Source organism: Amblyomma mixtum, chromosome 1 (genome assembly GCF_055824585.1).
Source record: "Amblyomma mixtum isolate Tamu chromosome 1, ASM5582458v1, whole genome shotgun sequence".
Taxonomy (NCBI): domain Eukaryota; kingdom Metazoa; phylum Arthropoda; class Arachnida; order Ixodida; family Ixodidae; genus Amblyomma; species Amblyomma mixtum.
The window spans coordinates 207890756-207908203 of record NC_143012.1 but is presented as its reverse complement, the minus strand read 5'-3'; the positions used below and the strand labels follow the sequence as shown (position 1 = coordinate 207908203).

At 50.3% G+C, this 17448-nt stretch overlaps 1 long non-coding RNA gene and 1 pseudogene across 8 annotated transcripts in view; one reads left to right on the top strand and one right to left on the bottom strand.

Annotated features, from left to right (window-relative positions):
- Positions 1-17448, top strand: part of LOC149370674 (uncharacterized) — a 108186-nt gene that overhangs the window by 77514 nt on the left and 13224 nt on the right. The window lies entirely within an intron of this gene.
- Positions 11563-12389, bottom strand: LOC149370675 (uncharacterized; annotated as a pseudogene).

Below are 17448 nucleotides of genomic sequence, written 5' to 3'. Positions count from 1 at the left end.
TGTTTTGAGTACATTTATGAGGAGGTTATGGCTGGTCAAGCTGCATGAAAAAAAAAAATGCAAAAAATTCAAAATTCATGAAAATCATTTATTTGCTGAGCTCCTCAGTTTCTTCAGTTGCTTCACTGCTTTTTGCCGCCATCCCTGTGTGCTGTGCTGGCCTTTTTATGTCTCTTCTGAGCTGCTGTCTTCTGTGCTACCTGCAGAAATATAAATGGAAAATCAGCAGTTGATTGAATATGTGTAATTCAGTTCAAGCATGCCAGCAGTTCTTAAATGCTACTAATACAATAAGGAGCTGCAGATTTGACTAAGTGCAAAACTGCCCTTTATCATGAGCAACTGCGATAAAAGTTAATCACTGCAGCATGCATACCTGCTTCTACGCCTAAATGGCGGTACTGCTGTCCTCCGGATATTTTGGAAAGATCACACGACTTTTCGGAGTTAGCAGGTAAGCCGCTGAGCTCTCGGCAAAGACGAAAACCAAAATCGACATGGCAGCGGCTTGTGGCGACACAGACTCTACTGCCCACGTTTGAAGCTTACGCCGAAAAGTCTCTACGTCCTCGTCAGAAATTCTGAATTATTATTTTTTCCGGAACAGCATCATTGCAAGCTTTAGTGTACGTTGGTTAACTTGGAGCTTGTGGGGCAGTTTTGTTTGATATCCATCACTTTTTTGATTTGTTGATCAGCAGTTGCTGCAAAGCGTAGGTTTCCGGGATCAGCCGTGTGACAAGCATTTCATTGCGAAATGAAAGCCTGAATGGCTCCAGTAAGGAGGCTTTCTTTTCTTCCTGCAGTTCAGCAGTTTCACCGGCAGCTAACTTGGGCTCCCAAGCCACGCATCCATACGAGTCTCTCTCTACGTTTGTCTTCTTCGGTTGCATTCCTTGCAAGTCATCTGGACTCAGACTGAGTGCGCCTCTAGTTTGCTCAGAGTAAGCCTTCAGAGTAAGCCTTCTAATCCGCTAATTTTCAGAGTAAGCCTTCTAATCCGCTTACAATAACTGTTCCCTTAAGCGAATCCTGAAAAGCCATTCAGGTATCTCCCCAATAATTTTGCTTGTGGCACTTAGTACTTTTCGTCCAGGTCTGGGTGTGATCATCTCAGGTATGTTGCTGCTCATGATTATTCCCATTTCGTTTGAATCTTGTGTTTGTGGTCTTTTACCTTCTTGGTACGACTTGATTACTTGGAGCTTGTGGGGCAGTTTTTGTTTGATATCCATCACTGTTTTTGATTTGTTGATCAACAGTAGCTGCAAAACGTAGGTTTCCGACATCGGTCATGTGACAAGCGTTTCATTGCGAAATGATGAAAGCAGACAGAATCCTTCATCCTCTGGAGCACAATTTTCCTGTTCATATTGATGAGAAACGTTGCCATTTTCTTAGATCTACTGAAGATGCTGTATGCACTGCACACCCACATTCCAGCAGTTTTGCAGCCAGTTGATGCACGTCTTCTTCACCCATAGTGGGCAACCACTAGCAATAAGCTTGGCACAGGTGTTGGTTAGTGTAGGAAATTGTACACATTTCACGCAGTCACTGCATCAGTATGTTATCAGTTTTGTGCACGTGTTGCAAAAGCGTCACGTGTACGAGCGTGCCACTTTCCATTTCAGAGTAACGACGAAATGCCTGTGTTGGTTATTGTAGGAAATTGTAGATATTTCACGTAGTCACTGCATCAGTATTACTATCAGCCGCGTGCACGTGTCGCAAAAGCGTCACGTATACGAGCGTCCGTACCATGATAAGCGCTGTAAATGGTTCTGCTACGAACGTTTTTTTCCTAAAGTTTGAAACAATTTTCACTGTCATTTGAAGGGCTTCGAAAGTTCGCTCACCGGTTTAGCAGTACGGGCGCGCGAAGAGCTTTTTACACGTTGGGTTGGCACTGGTGAAACGAATGGACAGGGTTCAGAAGGATCACTAAGAAATTACACGTGCTTCACGAATGAAACGCGATAATGCAAGCGCACGGCGTTGAATGTTTTGGTGCCTCGTGAGAGTGCGTCGAAGGCTTTTCTCCCAATGGTGGCTTTCAATGAAAATCACGTTGTACAGTCACGTTGTACGAAGAGAGATTGAAAGACCAATCAATATGAAGTTATAGCAGAGGCTGCAAATTAAAGTACATCTAGTGGAGCATGTTTCAAAATGAAAACAGCATGCTTGCTGCATGCGGGCTTGTACAAGACTAGCGGCGTATAGCTCAGGAGAGAATTCACGTTGATACATTTCAGTGGACCGTCGGTGCTCAAAATATTGTAATACATAATTGCAGGCTCATAGCATGCCTTGAGAGTGTTTTTTCTTTTAAGTGTGTTGTAGCCGAGTGTTTACACACCCGATGGCACAGAGTTCGCAACAACCGTTTATTCTGGTGCAGCCGGCCGGTGACAGAAGAACAATACACATACACGGTCATTCAATGCTACCCCAGTCCCAATGTGTCTTTCGCCCCACCCACGTGTACGTCTCTTGACGCGACCACTTGCCGCTGGTCTCGACTGGTGTCGCCCTGGTTGACGGCCGATAGTCCACGACACCTCCTTTCTTCGGGAAGGCAGGCTAAAGGTTCAGGCAGCTCGGAGGTCGGCACTGGCATCCACTTCTTGTGGCAGTCACGGGTTGCACGTGCTTTCCTGTACGCCTTGTAAGCCCTGTCGATGTCTACCAGATACGATCTAGGTTGACACTGCTTGCGTCACCGTCCCGTAAGATGCTGCTCCACTTACGATTCGCACGGCTGTCTTTGGCGGGAGGCATTCCCGATTCCGTGCCCTATGTTGCGCGTTATAGGTGTGGCGAGCCTGGGATTTGTATGCTTCATTCTTGCTTCTGAACTTGCAGCCTTGTGCTGCTGGTGTGGCTCTGTCATTTCACCATTGACGTCATAGTACTTGAGTGTTGGTGCTTTCTTTAGGTCTGTCTTGACTGCCTGCTGTGCATCACTCTGCTCTTCAGTCCATAGCCATTCAGCGTCAAGTTCAACTCTGGTTTTTGGTTTTCTTGATTTCCTCGATTGCTTGTACCTTCTCCTCATCTACTTCTAGGCGTTTTGTCTGTCAGCACATATCCAAGGAACGTCATCGTGCATCAATGAATTTATTCCTGTCGTCGCATATTCCCTGGAGGATCACAGAGGGAAACTTTTTGCGACTGAAATACGAGGGGGCCGACTCCGTCAGGGTGTTTATTTCCACGTGGCAACCATCCACACAGCCAATGGTGTTCCGCGGTCCCTTGCCTGCACTTTTTGACAAAAAGCCAGCCTTGATACGCTCTCATTCTTGCTGGCTTGGCCATGAGATGACTTCTCCACTGATGCTATGCAGGAAGTTGAGCACCCTTTCAATGCACGCATGCACTGAGGACTCCGATATGTCAAATTTTTCTGCGAGAGAATACATGCTGCACTGCCCAGATAACCTAACACAACGAGGCAGGCCTTCTCAGCACTGATACGAGGGCGCCTGCCGTGACCTTCTGGGAAGAACTGAGACGTTTCATAGCGGGCTGCTAGATTGCAGAAAGTATCGCATGAAAGCCGAAAGAGTCTCTTGAATTCAAAATCAAAATAACTTCCAACTACGTCCTCGCAGTACCGCGGATTACGGTTTCTGTCCATCCTCACCAATTTTTCAGCCATTGCCACAGCCATGTCGTCGATTTCGTCGTCGCTGTCCGAGTTCTAAGGAAAGAAACGGGCACAAACTCAGCCACATGGAAACTCAACACTTCTACTCTACATTTTGCATCTAAATGCATGTCGAGCTCAAACAAAAATTATGTAACACTGTCATTTCACATAAGAACCGTACATTTTGAATATGTTTATAAATGTACTTGATATTGTGTGTTGTGTTGTGTTTAATGGCACATAGGCAACTGAGGCCATCATGCGCCAAGAACAAGGTATAGGAAATAATTTCTGTGCGATTTAATAAAATTGTGAAAAGTGATCAGTGAAAAAGAGATTTAGGAATGGCTAAAGGTAAAAACATTAAAAAGGTCAGGTAGCCTCAGCGTCTATCCTTGGCTCAGCAAGGATGTGGCTGAGAAAGTGGCTGAGAATGAGAAAGTGGCTGAGGGACAATGAGAAAGTGGCTGAGGGACATCGTGTGAATCACTGGGTCATGATTTACAGCTTGCTGAGACAACCTGCTTCTGTTAAAAATCTAAAAACACAGGACATGTCAACGATGGCATTTTCACTTATGAGTAATGCGGGATGAAAGGGAATGGATTTGATAAATAAAACAGCGAAAAGTGCTTTTTCCGTAGCTTCTCGAGTCCAGAGCATTGAAATAAAATATGGTTTACCGTCAGTTCATCTCCACATGTACAAACTGGTTTCTCTTGTTTAGTCAGCAAAAAGTTGTGTGTGAGGTGTGTAGACCTATATGGAGACGACATATAACGACTTCTTTAAAACGTTCCTGGTGCACACATGACTTCCATTCTCCTAAGACTGGCTTTACTGAGTGTAGTTTATTATTTATTTCGTTTCAGACGGACTGCCATTTTTGTCGCGCTTAAGGTGTACTAAGTTTACGCAATCTTTATACGCCATATTTACATTTTTAATTTGCTTGCCACGAGCTTGGGCAGCGCAGAAATCTCTGCCTTTTCGTTGCCTTTTATGCCAACATGACTTGGTACCCAGCATAGCCCTTGTGCGATGGCTGTTGTTATGTTGTGTATGATGTCGCCAACCAGCGGGGTGGTTGCATTTTTATAGTTAAGGGCTGTAAGGACACTTAGCGAGTCAGTGTAAATTATACTGTTTGCGAGGTTGTTGTTTACTATATTATCTACGGCTACACAGATCGCGTAACATTCGGCAGTGAAGATGAATGCACAGTGTGGAAGCCTTACTATTTCATTCCAATTTCCTTGTACCACCGCGCTTCCAGTGTAGGTATATCTGTTTTTGAACCATCTGTGTAAAAAGCTGTAAAAGTACTGTACTTTTCTTCGAGTACAAGAAATTCCTGTATTATATGTTGTTGTGGGATTTCTGTTTTACGGAACTGTGTAAGGGTGAAATCGCAGACTGCAGGGAAATTATACCACGGTGGCAGTGGATGTCGTCTTTGAGCAATGCGTGGTAAAGTGTCTAGTATGCCCAGGTTCTGGACATCTCTTCAAATCTTAAGAGTAATGGCTGGGTAGCTTGTGGTTTGTTATTAAAAAGTATTCTAGATGGACACTTTGTGGCGATTGGGTAACATATATGCTTCTGCAATGAACGGATTTTTAGAATGTAGGCACATGTTCGTTAGTCTCTACATACAGACGGGTTATGGGTGACGTTCTGTATGCACCGGCGGAAAGACGTAAACCTAGATTATGCACTGGATCCAGTTGTTTAAGGTATGATGGTCTTGATGACCCATAAATTATACATCCATAGTCCAAGGTAGAGCGCACTACAGAGCGGTAAATTTGATGAAGACATGTTCTATCGGAACCCCAATGTTTTCGTGACAGTACTTTTAGTATATTCAGGGTGCGAGAAGCTTTCTTCTTAAGGGTGTTTATGTGTGGCACGAATGTGAGTTTTTTGTCAAAAGTTATTCCTAAAAATTTGTGCTCGTCTTTTACTGGTAATGTGACCTCATTCATTAAAAGGGTGGGATCAGTGTGCAGTCCTCTTCTAAGCGAGAACAGAACAGCTACTGACTTTTGTGAGGAAAACTTGAAATCATTTTTGTCTGCCCATGTTGTTAGTCTGTTTACTGTCAGCTCTCAAACGATGTAACACTAGAGGATGTGCAAGCAATCTGGAGATCGTCGACATAGAGTGAATACATGATGGACTTTGGAATTATTTTTGCTAGGGATGTAAGATGGGGGTTTGTTAAAGGCACTGGGACCTCAGGAGCAGGGCGGCAACAGTCCGTGGTCGGCGAAGGCGAGAACACAGCACGCGCAGCGATGGCAGCGCCGCCGCTATGCAGAACGGTCGTCTTCGTCTTCACAATTGCCCCCGGGGAAAAGAGGAGCCAACCTGGCGACTTAGGGCGCGAGCAGGATGGCTGGGTCGTAGAATGGCTTGAGGCGCTGGACATGAACAGTCTCGCGTCCACGGCAGCGGCGATCAGAAGACGGCACGAGAGGTAATTAACTGGAGATGTACGCGCCAGGACACGGTATGGGCCATGGTATTTGGCGAGAAATTTTGACGACAGGCCCGGAGTATTTGTCGGAATCCAGAGCCACACAAGGGAGCCATTGGGGAAGTGTGGCGTTGTTTGATTGAGGTCATGGCGGGATTTCTCTCTGCACTGGTTGTCAGTTGTGAGAGCACGGGCGATGCGGCGACAGTCTTCGGCGTGCTGGGCGGCTTCAGATAGAGGCGTATACTCGGAAGCGTCGGGTTGGTACGGCAGAATGGTGTCGATGGTAGCAGAAGGGTGACGGCCGTAAAGGAGAAAGAAAGGAGAGAAGCCAGTAGTGGACTGCGTTGCGGTATTGTACGCATAGGTTACATACGGAAGCACAAGATCCCAGTTAGACTGGTTTGAAGAGAGGTACATAGATAACATGTCACCGAGGGTACGGTTAAAGCGCTCGGTGAGACCGTTGGTTTGCGGATGATATGCGGAGGTGGTGCGATGAATTACATTGCACTTGGTGAGCAGTGCGCCTTCACAACATCGGATAAGAAGGCGCGGCCTCTGTCGCTCACCAATTCGCGAGGGGCGCCATGACGAAGGATGAATCGGTTTAAAATAAACGAGGCAACTTCGGAGGCTGTGGCAGCTGGAAGGGCGGCGGTTTCGGCATACCTTGTCAAATGGTCAACCGCGACGATAGCCCAACGGGTTGCCGGCCGAAGTGTACGGAAGGGGACCGTATAAATCAATGCCGACGCGGTCAAATGGGCGTGGCGGGCAGGGTAGCGGCTGCAATTCTCCAGCAGAACGTTGAGGTGGCGGCTTGCGACGTTGACAGGTAAGGCACGAGCGCACGTATTTGAGGATGAAGGTGTACATGCCACGCCAATAATATCGTAGCCGGATGCGAGCGTAGGTCTTGAACACTCCGACATGACCACACTCCGGGTCAGCGTGAAAATGGGCGCAAACTTCCGAGCGAAGGTGACGGGGAATAACTAGCAACCACTTGCGGCCATCTGAGCTGTAGTTGCGGCGATAAAGGAGGTTATCACGAATTGAGAAATGGGAAGCATGGCGGCGAAGAGCACGCGACGGAGAAGCAGCCGTAGGGTTTGTGAGAAAGTCAAGAAGAGAAGAGATTCATGGGTCGGCACGCTGCGCCGAAGGCATGGCGCTGATGTGAAGCATCGGTGAGGAGGCGTCTAAGGTTGAAAGGCTCGAAGTATTGGCTGGGAGTGGGCAGCGCGATAGAGCATCGGCGTCTTGATGTTTGCGGCCAGTACGATACACAACGCGGATGTCGTATTCCTGGAGGCGAAGGGCCCACCTCGCGAGGCGACCGGATGGGTCTTTCAGAGAGGACAGCCAGCACAGCGCGTGGTGGTCGGTCACGACTTCAAACGGGCGGCCGTAGAGGTAAGGGCGGAACTTGGTAAGGGCCCAAACTATCGCCAGGCACTCTTTTTCAGTGACCGAGTAATTAGATTCAGCCTTTGTGATCGTGTGGCTGGCATAGGCAACGACGTATTCGGCGAAGCCAGGTTTACGTTGCGCGAGTACGGCGCCGAGGCCTACCCCACTGGCGTCAGTATGGACCTCGGTGGGTGCGGTGGGGTCGAAATGGCGAAGTATCGGTGGGGCAGTGAGCATACGGCGCAAGGAATCGAAGGCGTCGTCACACACTTGGGACCATTGCGAAAGATCGGAACTGCCGGACAGAAGTTGTGTCAAAGGTGCAGCGATTGAGGCAAAGTTGCGTATAAACCTACGGAAGTAGGAGCACAACCCTAGGAAGCTGCGCAGTTCTTTGATAGAAGTAGGTCGAGGGAACGCAGCCACAGCACGAAGTTTAGCCGGGTCCGGACGGACACCCTCCTTGGAAACAACGTGGCCTAAAATGGTGAGTTGGCGAGCGGCAAAATGGCACTTCTGTAAGTTGAGCTGAAGGCCGGCGTCAGAGAGGCAGGTCAAAACGTGCTTCAGGCGGTAAAGATGAGTGTCAAAATCAGGCGAAAACACGACGATGTCGTCGAGGTAACAGAGGCAGGTTTTCCACTTGAGACCACGCAGAATGGTATCCATCATCCGCTCAAACGTGGCGGGAGCATTACAAAGACCGAAAGGCATCACAGTAAATTCATATAGGCCGTCAGTTGTTACAAAAGCTGTCTTGGGGCGATCGGCCTCTTCCATGGGTACCTGCCAGTACCCGGAACGTAAATCTAAAGAGGAAAATATCTCGGCACCTTGCAAGCAGTCTAGCGCGTCATCGATGCGTGGCAGGGGATATACGTCCTTGCGCGTAATCTTGTTAAGGCGGCGGTAGTCTACACAGAAACGGATTGAGCCGTCTTTCTTTTTGACAAGCACAACTGGCGAAGCCCATGGACTGCTTGAGGGTTTAATCACGCCGCTCTTGAGCATTTGGTCGACTTGATCTTCAATAACTTGGCGCTCGGGTGCCGACACACGATACGGGCGCTGCCGTAGAGGAGCGTGGGCACCTGTGTCTATGCGATGTGTGACAGTCGACGTTTGGCCCAGTGAGCTGTGATGACAGTCGAAGGAGGCGCGGAACTGGTTGAGCAAGTCGAGAAGCTGCGTGCGCTGCTGCGGTGGAAGATCTGCGTCGATGGAGCGGAGAAATAGTTCGGTAGATGAAGGAGTGGGTGTAGAAGATGGTGGGCTGAGCGCAGCGAGACTGATGTGCGATGAATCGGCAGTCTCCTCATGGGTTAAAATAGCCGCGACAGGTTGGACACTGCCGACACATTCGCCACGGCGCAGAGCACTAGGGTAGGGAAACGGGTTACAGACCCACAGTACGGAAAGGCCAGCAGAAATAGTCAATACGGCGTAAGGCAGAGGAAGGCACTTGCGCCGGAGGAAAGTATGGGCTGGTGTGAAAAGAACAGTGTCATCACGAGAAGGGGCACAAGAGAGGCACACAAGGACGGAAGAGCATGGAGGCAGGTCGATATCTTACGTGACGAGGGCTTTAATACATGGCGGTGAAGGAGCAGCGTCCGGCAGGGATTGGGGCAGAGCACAGAACCCGACTTCAGCGCGAGCGCAATCGATGACAGCGGCATGACGAGAAAGGAAATCCCAGCCCAAAATAACAGAGTGAGAACAACACGGCAGTACGACGAACTCGATCGTGTAGAGGACATCCTGAATTAAAACTCGAGCGATGCAAGCTGCCGACGGCTTGATGTGCTGAGCGCTGGCCGTGCGCAGCGAGAGACCGGCAATTGGCGTCTTAACTTTCTTCAAGCGGCGACAAAGGTTTGCGTCTATTACTGAAATTGCGGCGCCGGTGTCTACAAGGGCCATGACAGAAATTCCCTCGACCGAAACGTCAATAAGGTTCGTAGGGGCCAGCTGAGGTCTTTGGTAGTTCGACGAGGACGCAGTTCTTGCCTCAGGAACTGCGACATCTAGTTTTCCTCCTGAGAATTACTTGGGCGGCGGCGCATCGGAGAAATGGAGCGTCGTCGCGGCGAAGGGGAACGGTGGTCGGTAATCGCTGAACGGTCGGGGGAGAAAGGACGAGGGGACGCACGGGGCTCAGCCGACGCGGAGTACTGACGCGCTGGAGGCCAGTACCCGACCGGCGGTGCCGAAACTGGGAGACGGCGACGGCAATGGCGGGCTACATGGCCAGGCAATCCTCAAGTGTAGCAAATAGGCCGGTTATCCGTCGTGCGCCAAGGATCTCGGTCTCGTGGAGATGGTCGCAGATAAGGGGCCGGCGCTTGTACGGGCACTGACATTATAGGGTACGTAGGCGGCCGAGGTTGTGCGACGACTTCAGCATAAGTCATTGGACGGGCGACAGGTTTTGGGGCGACGTTGCCATAATTGAGAGGGGTGGCGACTGGTCTTGGGGCGGCGTCAGCGTACGCCAGCGGAGCTGCGACAGGTGGTGATGAATGCGCTGACGGAAGCACCTCAGCAACCTGCTCTCGAATTGCATGTTGGAGAGCCGGGGCCAAATATGGTGGCGACCCTTGAGGGCTAGGCAAAAGCGAAAGCTGACGGGCCACCTCCTCACGTACAAAGTCCTTCATTTGCTGCAGCAGATAGGAGCTGTCAGCTGCGGGTGTCAGTCCAGAAAGTGACTCTGGCTGAGCTGAGTGCTGACGAGTCAGGACCCTCTGCTTACGCAGCTCCTCGAAGCTCTGGCACAGCGCGATGACTTCCGAAACGGTGCGCAAGTCCCGAGCGAGCAGCATTTGAAAGGCGTCATCATCAATGCCTTTCAAGATCTGCTTGATCTTGTCTGCTTCCGGCATGCTGACGTTCACTCGGTTGCAGAGGGCGATTACATCTTCTATGTAGCTAGTGAAGCTTTCGCCGACCTGCTGCGACCGTTCACGCAAGCGTTGTTCGGCGCGAAGTTGTCTGACAGCTGGGCGACCAAACACTTCTGAGAACTTCGTCTTGAAGGCTGACCAAGTCGCAACGTCCCCTTCATGGTTGCGGTACCATAAGTTTGCGACACCGGTAAGATAAAAAATTACATTGTTGAGCTTTGTCTCGTCATCCCACTTGTTATACAGGCTCACCCGCTCGTAGGATGCGAGCCAGTCTTCCACGTCATGGTCGTCTGTGCCGCTGAAGATAGCCGGGTCCCTTTGGCGAAGAGAGCCGGCACAGATGACAGTCGGTGGGCCTGCTTGCACGGCTTGGTGTTGGATGTCTACAGGCATCGCAGGTGTCGGAGTGCGGCTACGGAGCTCCAGAGCCGATATCGTTACCCGGCGACTCCACCAAATGTAAGATGGAGGTTTGTTAAAGGCACTGGGACCTCAGGAGCAGGGCGGCAACAGTCCGTGGTCGGCGAAGGCGAGAACACAGCACGCGCAACGATGGCAGCGCCGCCGCTATGCAGAACGGTCGCCTTCGTCTTCACAGGGAATTCATTTTTACTATGAAAAGCGTAGTGCTTAAAATGCATCCTTGCCGCCGCGGTGGCTCAGTGGCTATGGTGCTCGGCTGCTGGCCCGAAAGACGCGGGTTCGATCCCGGCCGCAGCGGCTGAATTTCTTTGGAGGAGAAATTCGAGGCCCGTGTACTGTGCGATGTCAGTGCACGTTAAAGAACCCCAGGTGGTCGAAATTTCCGGAGCCCTCCACTACGGTGTCTCTCATAGCCTTAGTCGCTTTGGGACGTTAAACCCCATAAACCAAACCAAACCAAAATGCATCCTTGAGGTACACCGTTCTCTTGAGTGAAGTTCTTAGAATAGGTGGCTCCGAGACGTACTTGAAATGAGCGATTGGACAAAAAGTCACTCAAGCATTTCAGCATCCTACCCCGGATGCTGAGGTCTCCAAGGTCCCGCAGAATGCCAAACCTCTTTCTGGTGTCATAGGCTTTCTCCTTGATATTATACTTGATATTATAAACTACTTTCTACGCATCTGTTAATGCTCAGAGCTGCATTATAATTCCCATCGCCGAACCCCCGAGCATGCAGAAAGCTACACGATTATGACAGCTGCAAGAAAGCTCTCTGCTGCTTCGAAAAGGCCCGACTTGATCACACGTTTGCCTTCACTGCCTGAAATCATGCAAAACTATGCCCACTTGAAGCTAGACTATCAGTGAAATATCCATGCAGCGTGACTTGCCAAAAACTGCCCTTCCTCCTGACATTCTCCTCGAGCTCCTTGTACTTGGAGATCAGATAGCGGGCCTTAGCCCATTCCAAAGACTCAGGGGAGCTTGGGCGCTCATCGGGTGTAGGCCCCACAGCCACATAACCTGCGCTGCAGGTCATGCAGCGGTCGATGCCACAGTTGGAGACGGGGCCAAACGCGGAGGCCGATTCCGGGTGTGGAGACGGAGCCATCGGTGGTGCAGCCGTCTGCGTTGTGTCTCTGACTACAGCGGACACGATCTCCCCATCTGTGCACAGAAAAAAATATGGGAACTTATGACAGCTTGGGCGCTTACGATTTGGCGCTAACACTGGAACTACGCTATGCACTAGATGTTAAGCGTTAGCAGAATAGCAAACAAGTATGTTATCATAATGAACAAAGATTTCCACCAAAAAAATGAACCACGTGCGGGCACATGCGCACTCACGTCCTTAGTGCACGTACCTGGCTTAGCGTAGGCAAAACCTTCATCCTGACGAACGCGGGCCCCGTTTTCGTCGACCACAGGTCGCAGCGTCGTGAGCTGGCCATTTATTAGCACGTTCAGTGCTCAGCCGATTTCGCCTGCTGCCATCGTCTGCTGTGTCCCCCGCACTGCACAGGTTCCTTTGCTGCACTTTTTGAAACGAACGGTAGGGTGCAGAGGGTGCTAGGATGCACCGCTGAAATGAATGGCAGTGTGCAGCACCACGTGAACCAGTTCAGGAGGTGCAGCCGAAATGAATGGACCTTATGTTTTTACTCCTAATGGAGGCGGCGGCAACTGGTGCACCTCGGCTGTCGACTACCGAGGCGACCGCCGCCCCCGACCTGCCACTCGCTGCGTCCACGTAGGGTTCGGCCCGTATTCGTTGTACTCAGTCTTTCAAGATGGGCGATTCGCACCGCCTCGGCGGGTTCGATCCAAGTATTATGCACCCCATTTCCAACAGGCGGTCTGTAGATGTGGAGATAGGTAGGCCCAGCGCCCTCTTGACTCAACGCCTAATAATTGCGTCGATCTTATCTTTCTCGCTTACCCTAACATCGAGGAATGGATTGGCATGGCATATTCGGCTAATAATGTACGCCTGCGTCAGTTTCAAGAGGCTACGTTCTTTGAGGCCCCTGCCCTTCAGCACGACCCTCCTGAAGATCCCTGTTACTTGCGCAGCGTAGTTGCTGAGCTTCTTGATAGTTCCTTCATTATAACCGTCCTCCTGGATGAAAAGTCCGAGCATCCTGATGTGATTGACTTTACGGCTTTGCCCTCTACCTTAATTTCAAAATTCCAGTCGTGCTTGCACCGGAGCACTTTCGGATTGTAAACGAAAAGTTCGGATTTCTGCGGTGGAATACACACGGCCCCTTTCGGCCGCGTAGGACACTACAGTGTCTGCCGCCGCCTGCAGCCGCTCTTCTCTGCTACCGTCACTACCATTGTTCAACCAGATGTTGGGGTCATCTGCGTACAAGGTAAATTTCAGGGCTTCTATATTCCTGAGTGCAGCGGGAAGGAAGGGGGAGAGCACCGAGCCCTGCGGCGTTACCTTACTTCCCAGGTACTTCCCAGACTTTTTTCCATGCCCCGTTTAGCTTCCCACATGTGCAAGAGTTAACTATACGCCAAAATACTGGGCTCCACCTTCCTAACCGTGAGAATTTCGACGAGAACTGCCTCAATGTCACGAGAATTGATTTCTTGTGCGATTGCCGCTATGTTCCTTTTGACGATAGTAGAAACCCGAGATTTTTGTCCGCGCTCGCTAGCAAACACTTGATATCCGGTAAGTTTAATCGCGTCCTTGCCCATTTCCTGCAGCACTACGGCTAAAGGTTTCTCATTTCCCTGCTTGAGTTACTGTTGCACGAGCGCTTGCTTTACGCTGGAACCCTCGGCAGTTCCACTGCCACACAGGCGAATCATTATTTGATAGAATTCTGGCCATATTCGGATTGGTCAAGTCTTTTTTCAAGTATTGCCTGCCTCTCCGTGAGAGCGCCAGAGGCTGCGTTCGCGGCAGCAACTGTAAGGTGTTCCAGAATCTTATTTAGGAGACCCATAATTTTGGTCATGCCAGTCTCGATCCTCTCGAATCTCGCCTGGTACTTAGTGTCTAACCTTTGTTCTAATGCCTCTGTCTCCCCACCCCTCCGTTTCTGCGGTGGAGGTCTAATCGGCTCAGTGACCATCTTTTCCTCCTCCGTTTGATCACGTTTGATGCCGGAGGTGGGGGAGCCAATTTAGCTACCTGTCCTTAAGGAAACGCTTGCTGACACAGGAGGGACCTCGCGCATGCTTGTGGTTAAGGTCGGTGAAGCTCCTGAGGGAGTTTTTTAATGATCTTTAAGTTGACCGACTTCCTTTTTCAAATTTTCTATTTCTTTATCTTTCTCGTCTTTCGCCTGGGAGGCCGCGCTGCTGAAACTTAAGATTTTACGGTCCCCACTCGGGCTTTTCTTTTGGGGGGCCCACAGGTTCCTTGTGTCCCTGGAGCCGAAACTGGCCCTGGCTCCGGGCCTGGATCCGGATCGCCCTCTGCCACGGGAGCTCGAACGGCCTCGACTGGTAGTTTCCATCAGTGGCGGGAAGTCCCCGCTCCGTACTCAAAAGTCTCCGCTACTGCCTCGGGAATCTCTGCGCCGGCCTCGGGTGTCCCCTCCTCTGACCTTTGAGCGTCCTCTGCAATCGCCTTCGGGTGTTGCATTCGATGTTTGCTGCTGCTGTTGCTGTTGCTGACTAATTTTTTGCTCCCACTGCCATTTCTTGATCAGATAGGGAGTCCTGTAGATTTCCCTGCTCTTCTTGTTGCCGAGCGGGTGATTTTTGCCGCACAGCTGACACTTCGCGTCACAAGTATGTCCCGACTCCGAACGCTCCACGCCGCATCTTCGACACTTGACATTGTTGGGATCCGGGCAAACATCTTCGCGGTGGCCTAGGCGGCTGCATGCGTTGCACACCTCGTACTTTTTTCGGTATAGTGCGCACCTCTGCCACGTAAGCACCAAGATGCCTGACTCCTAGCATGGGTTGCCCTTGATGGTGCGGAGACGTGAAGGGAATGTCGTGCACAACACCCTTCCCGCAGTCTTCGGGCATAGCCACGTATGCGGAAACGTCAATTTTATCGCTCCCAAATTCGAAGACGCGCAGCCCCAACGCATTTCCCTTTCCGCTCGTCACTTGTTGTGGCGACGAGAATGGACTGTTGTTTCGTGTTAACCGAGAAAATGTCCTCCTCGGCCTCAGTGAGATCGATGCCAGCAATGCGAGCGATCAACTCGGCTAATTCTAGGCTGTCGTGCGTAAGGAGGCGGCTAAATCCACCCAGTGTGCAAAGAATAATTTTTTCAGCTCCGTCTGGTATCTTGAATGTCTGCCTTTCCACCGACTTTGCTGCCATTTTCTTGCCAGCGAGCTTGGACGCGGCTCATTCTCTCTTTCGCTGAGCGGCGAAGGTGCGTTCCTCGTCCTCGAGTGGGCACCACCTTTCCTCTCTTTTTGCAGACAAACCAATGACCGTTTGAGCTCCGCAGGGTCTATGTTCATTCCCTCCATAGGTTCAGTCATTTTCACCGAGCTTCTAAGCGGACCTCGGCCGCCAGGGGTGCCTTTGCCTGCCTAGGCCTAGCGCCCCACTGGGCTGCGGCGAACGCCTTAAGGATGGCTGCTTGAGCGGCAGGGAAATCCTCATCTTGCAGGTGCCACTTGCCACACGACTCAAACAGTCTTGGTGGAGTCGGCATTTCTGCAGTGCTAGCATTTGTGCGCACTATTTCTGGTGCCACATGGCATCGTGGATGGATGGATGGATGGATATGGATATGAGCACCCCCTTTTGAAACGGGGTGGTGGCAGTTGCCACCATGCTCAGCTTTTCTTTCTTTATTGTTGTTCAACTGTGTTAATTCTCATTAAGATTCGCCATCTTCTTTTACTCGGGTTTCCTACTCTTCTAACCTTATGTCACATCTCTCCTTTTCAGCCACCAATCCTCCAATCGCTTTTTGCTAACTTCCAATGCAGATTTATTTGCATGACCATTGTTATCTTCAAACCCTAGGGCCTCGATGACACATGTGCAGTGTGTGGTAGATCTAGAGTGACTGTGCCTGCATCGACATCCGGATGGATACCATCATATTTGAGTATGAGGTGTTCAATTGTTTCCACAGATCTTCTACCACACAATGCACATGTGTCATCTTCCTCGTTGCACACCCTGACCTAGCGTCAAAGAATAGGGCACTGCCTCTTTATGCTTCTTTTCCATTGAATTAATCCAATTTTTAACTTCCGTGCGATTAGTTTTCTAGTTCTTTTCTGCCACTGTGAGTCAACGCTCTTTCTGTACAAGTATTTAAATACCTTAGCTGCCCATCTGTTATCGTCCAATTTACTCAGGCGTGCTTCATATAGTATTTTTTACTCTTAGCTTCCCGTGCTTTGAACGATGCCCAGCCCATTTCTCATCAAATACTGTAAAGGACTGCCACCTGGTGTCTGCCCAATTTTTGAAGACGCTTCAACAAGTTCAATGCTTTCAAGGTGTCTTGAAAATGTCGAAGGACACAGATCACCAATGCTTTTCCCCAAGTGTCCTTATTCTTGAAGAAAGGTCCTCAAATGGCTGGGCGTGCTGTCTTGCATCATAAAACCTGGTGCTGATCGGCTTTGAGAGGCCATCTTGTCGCACGCTCCTCCAGTCAGCGGTGCTAGTGGGCTGCCTCCACTGCTGTGGCAGCTCGGTGCACGCTACCTCTGGTGGAGGGAGGTTCCTAGCCCTTTAGTAGCAACTCTAGCTTTAAATTTGCATTTGCAAATGTAATTCAAGCTCACCGTGCCTATCTTCCTTCGCAGTTCGCCCACCCATCAAGATCATGCTCACCCGTATGGAGTCTCCATGAACCCCGGGTGCACCTATCTATTCCTGGAATTAATAAGAAATCTGATTTATCATTGCCTGCTCTCAAGCAACTGACACTGCATCATTTGCATTTTAACCATAAACACCGCATACATGTCTACACAGATGGCTCAGTGACTTCAACAAGCTCTGCTGGGTCTGTGGTGATACCGGCCAGGTCTATTTTAATGAAGGTGAGGACTACCTATCTCACCTCTTCAACTGGTGCAGAATAGCTGCCCTTCGGGCTGCAGTTCAGTTCATTAGTCAGGAATCTGCAGATGACTGGACAGTTTTCACAGACTCTAAAGCAGCCCTTCAAGGCCTGCAAACTGCACTACGCCGTGGGTCACATGAACAACTCGTTGCCGAAATCCGCAAGCTCTACCATGACGCCACATTGAAAGAACATAACATAATTTTCCAGTGGCTGCCGGGCCACTGCGGCATTCATGGCAATCACCAGGCTGACAAAGCTGCCCGTTCTGCCCACAATGATGGAATCCCCGTTAATATCCCCGTTACGAGAGCTGACGCAGCGTGTGGGCTTCGTTCTTTGAGGCTGGAGCTCACACTTTCAGCGTGGAACTCTGGTGAGTTGTGCAACCGTCGCCTCAGGACTTTGGACCCTGGACTGCGCCTCCGTCTTCCGTGTAATGTAGCGCGTCGTGAAGCAACACTACTGTGTCGTCTATGGCTCGGTGTTGCCTTCACGAATAAGTATGCTTTTCGGATCGCGATGGC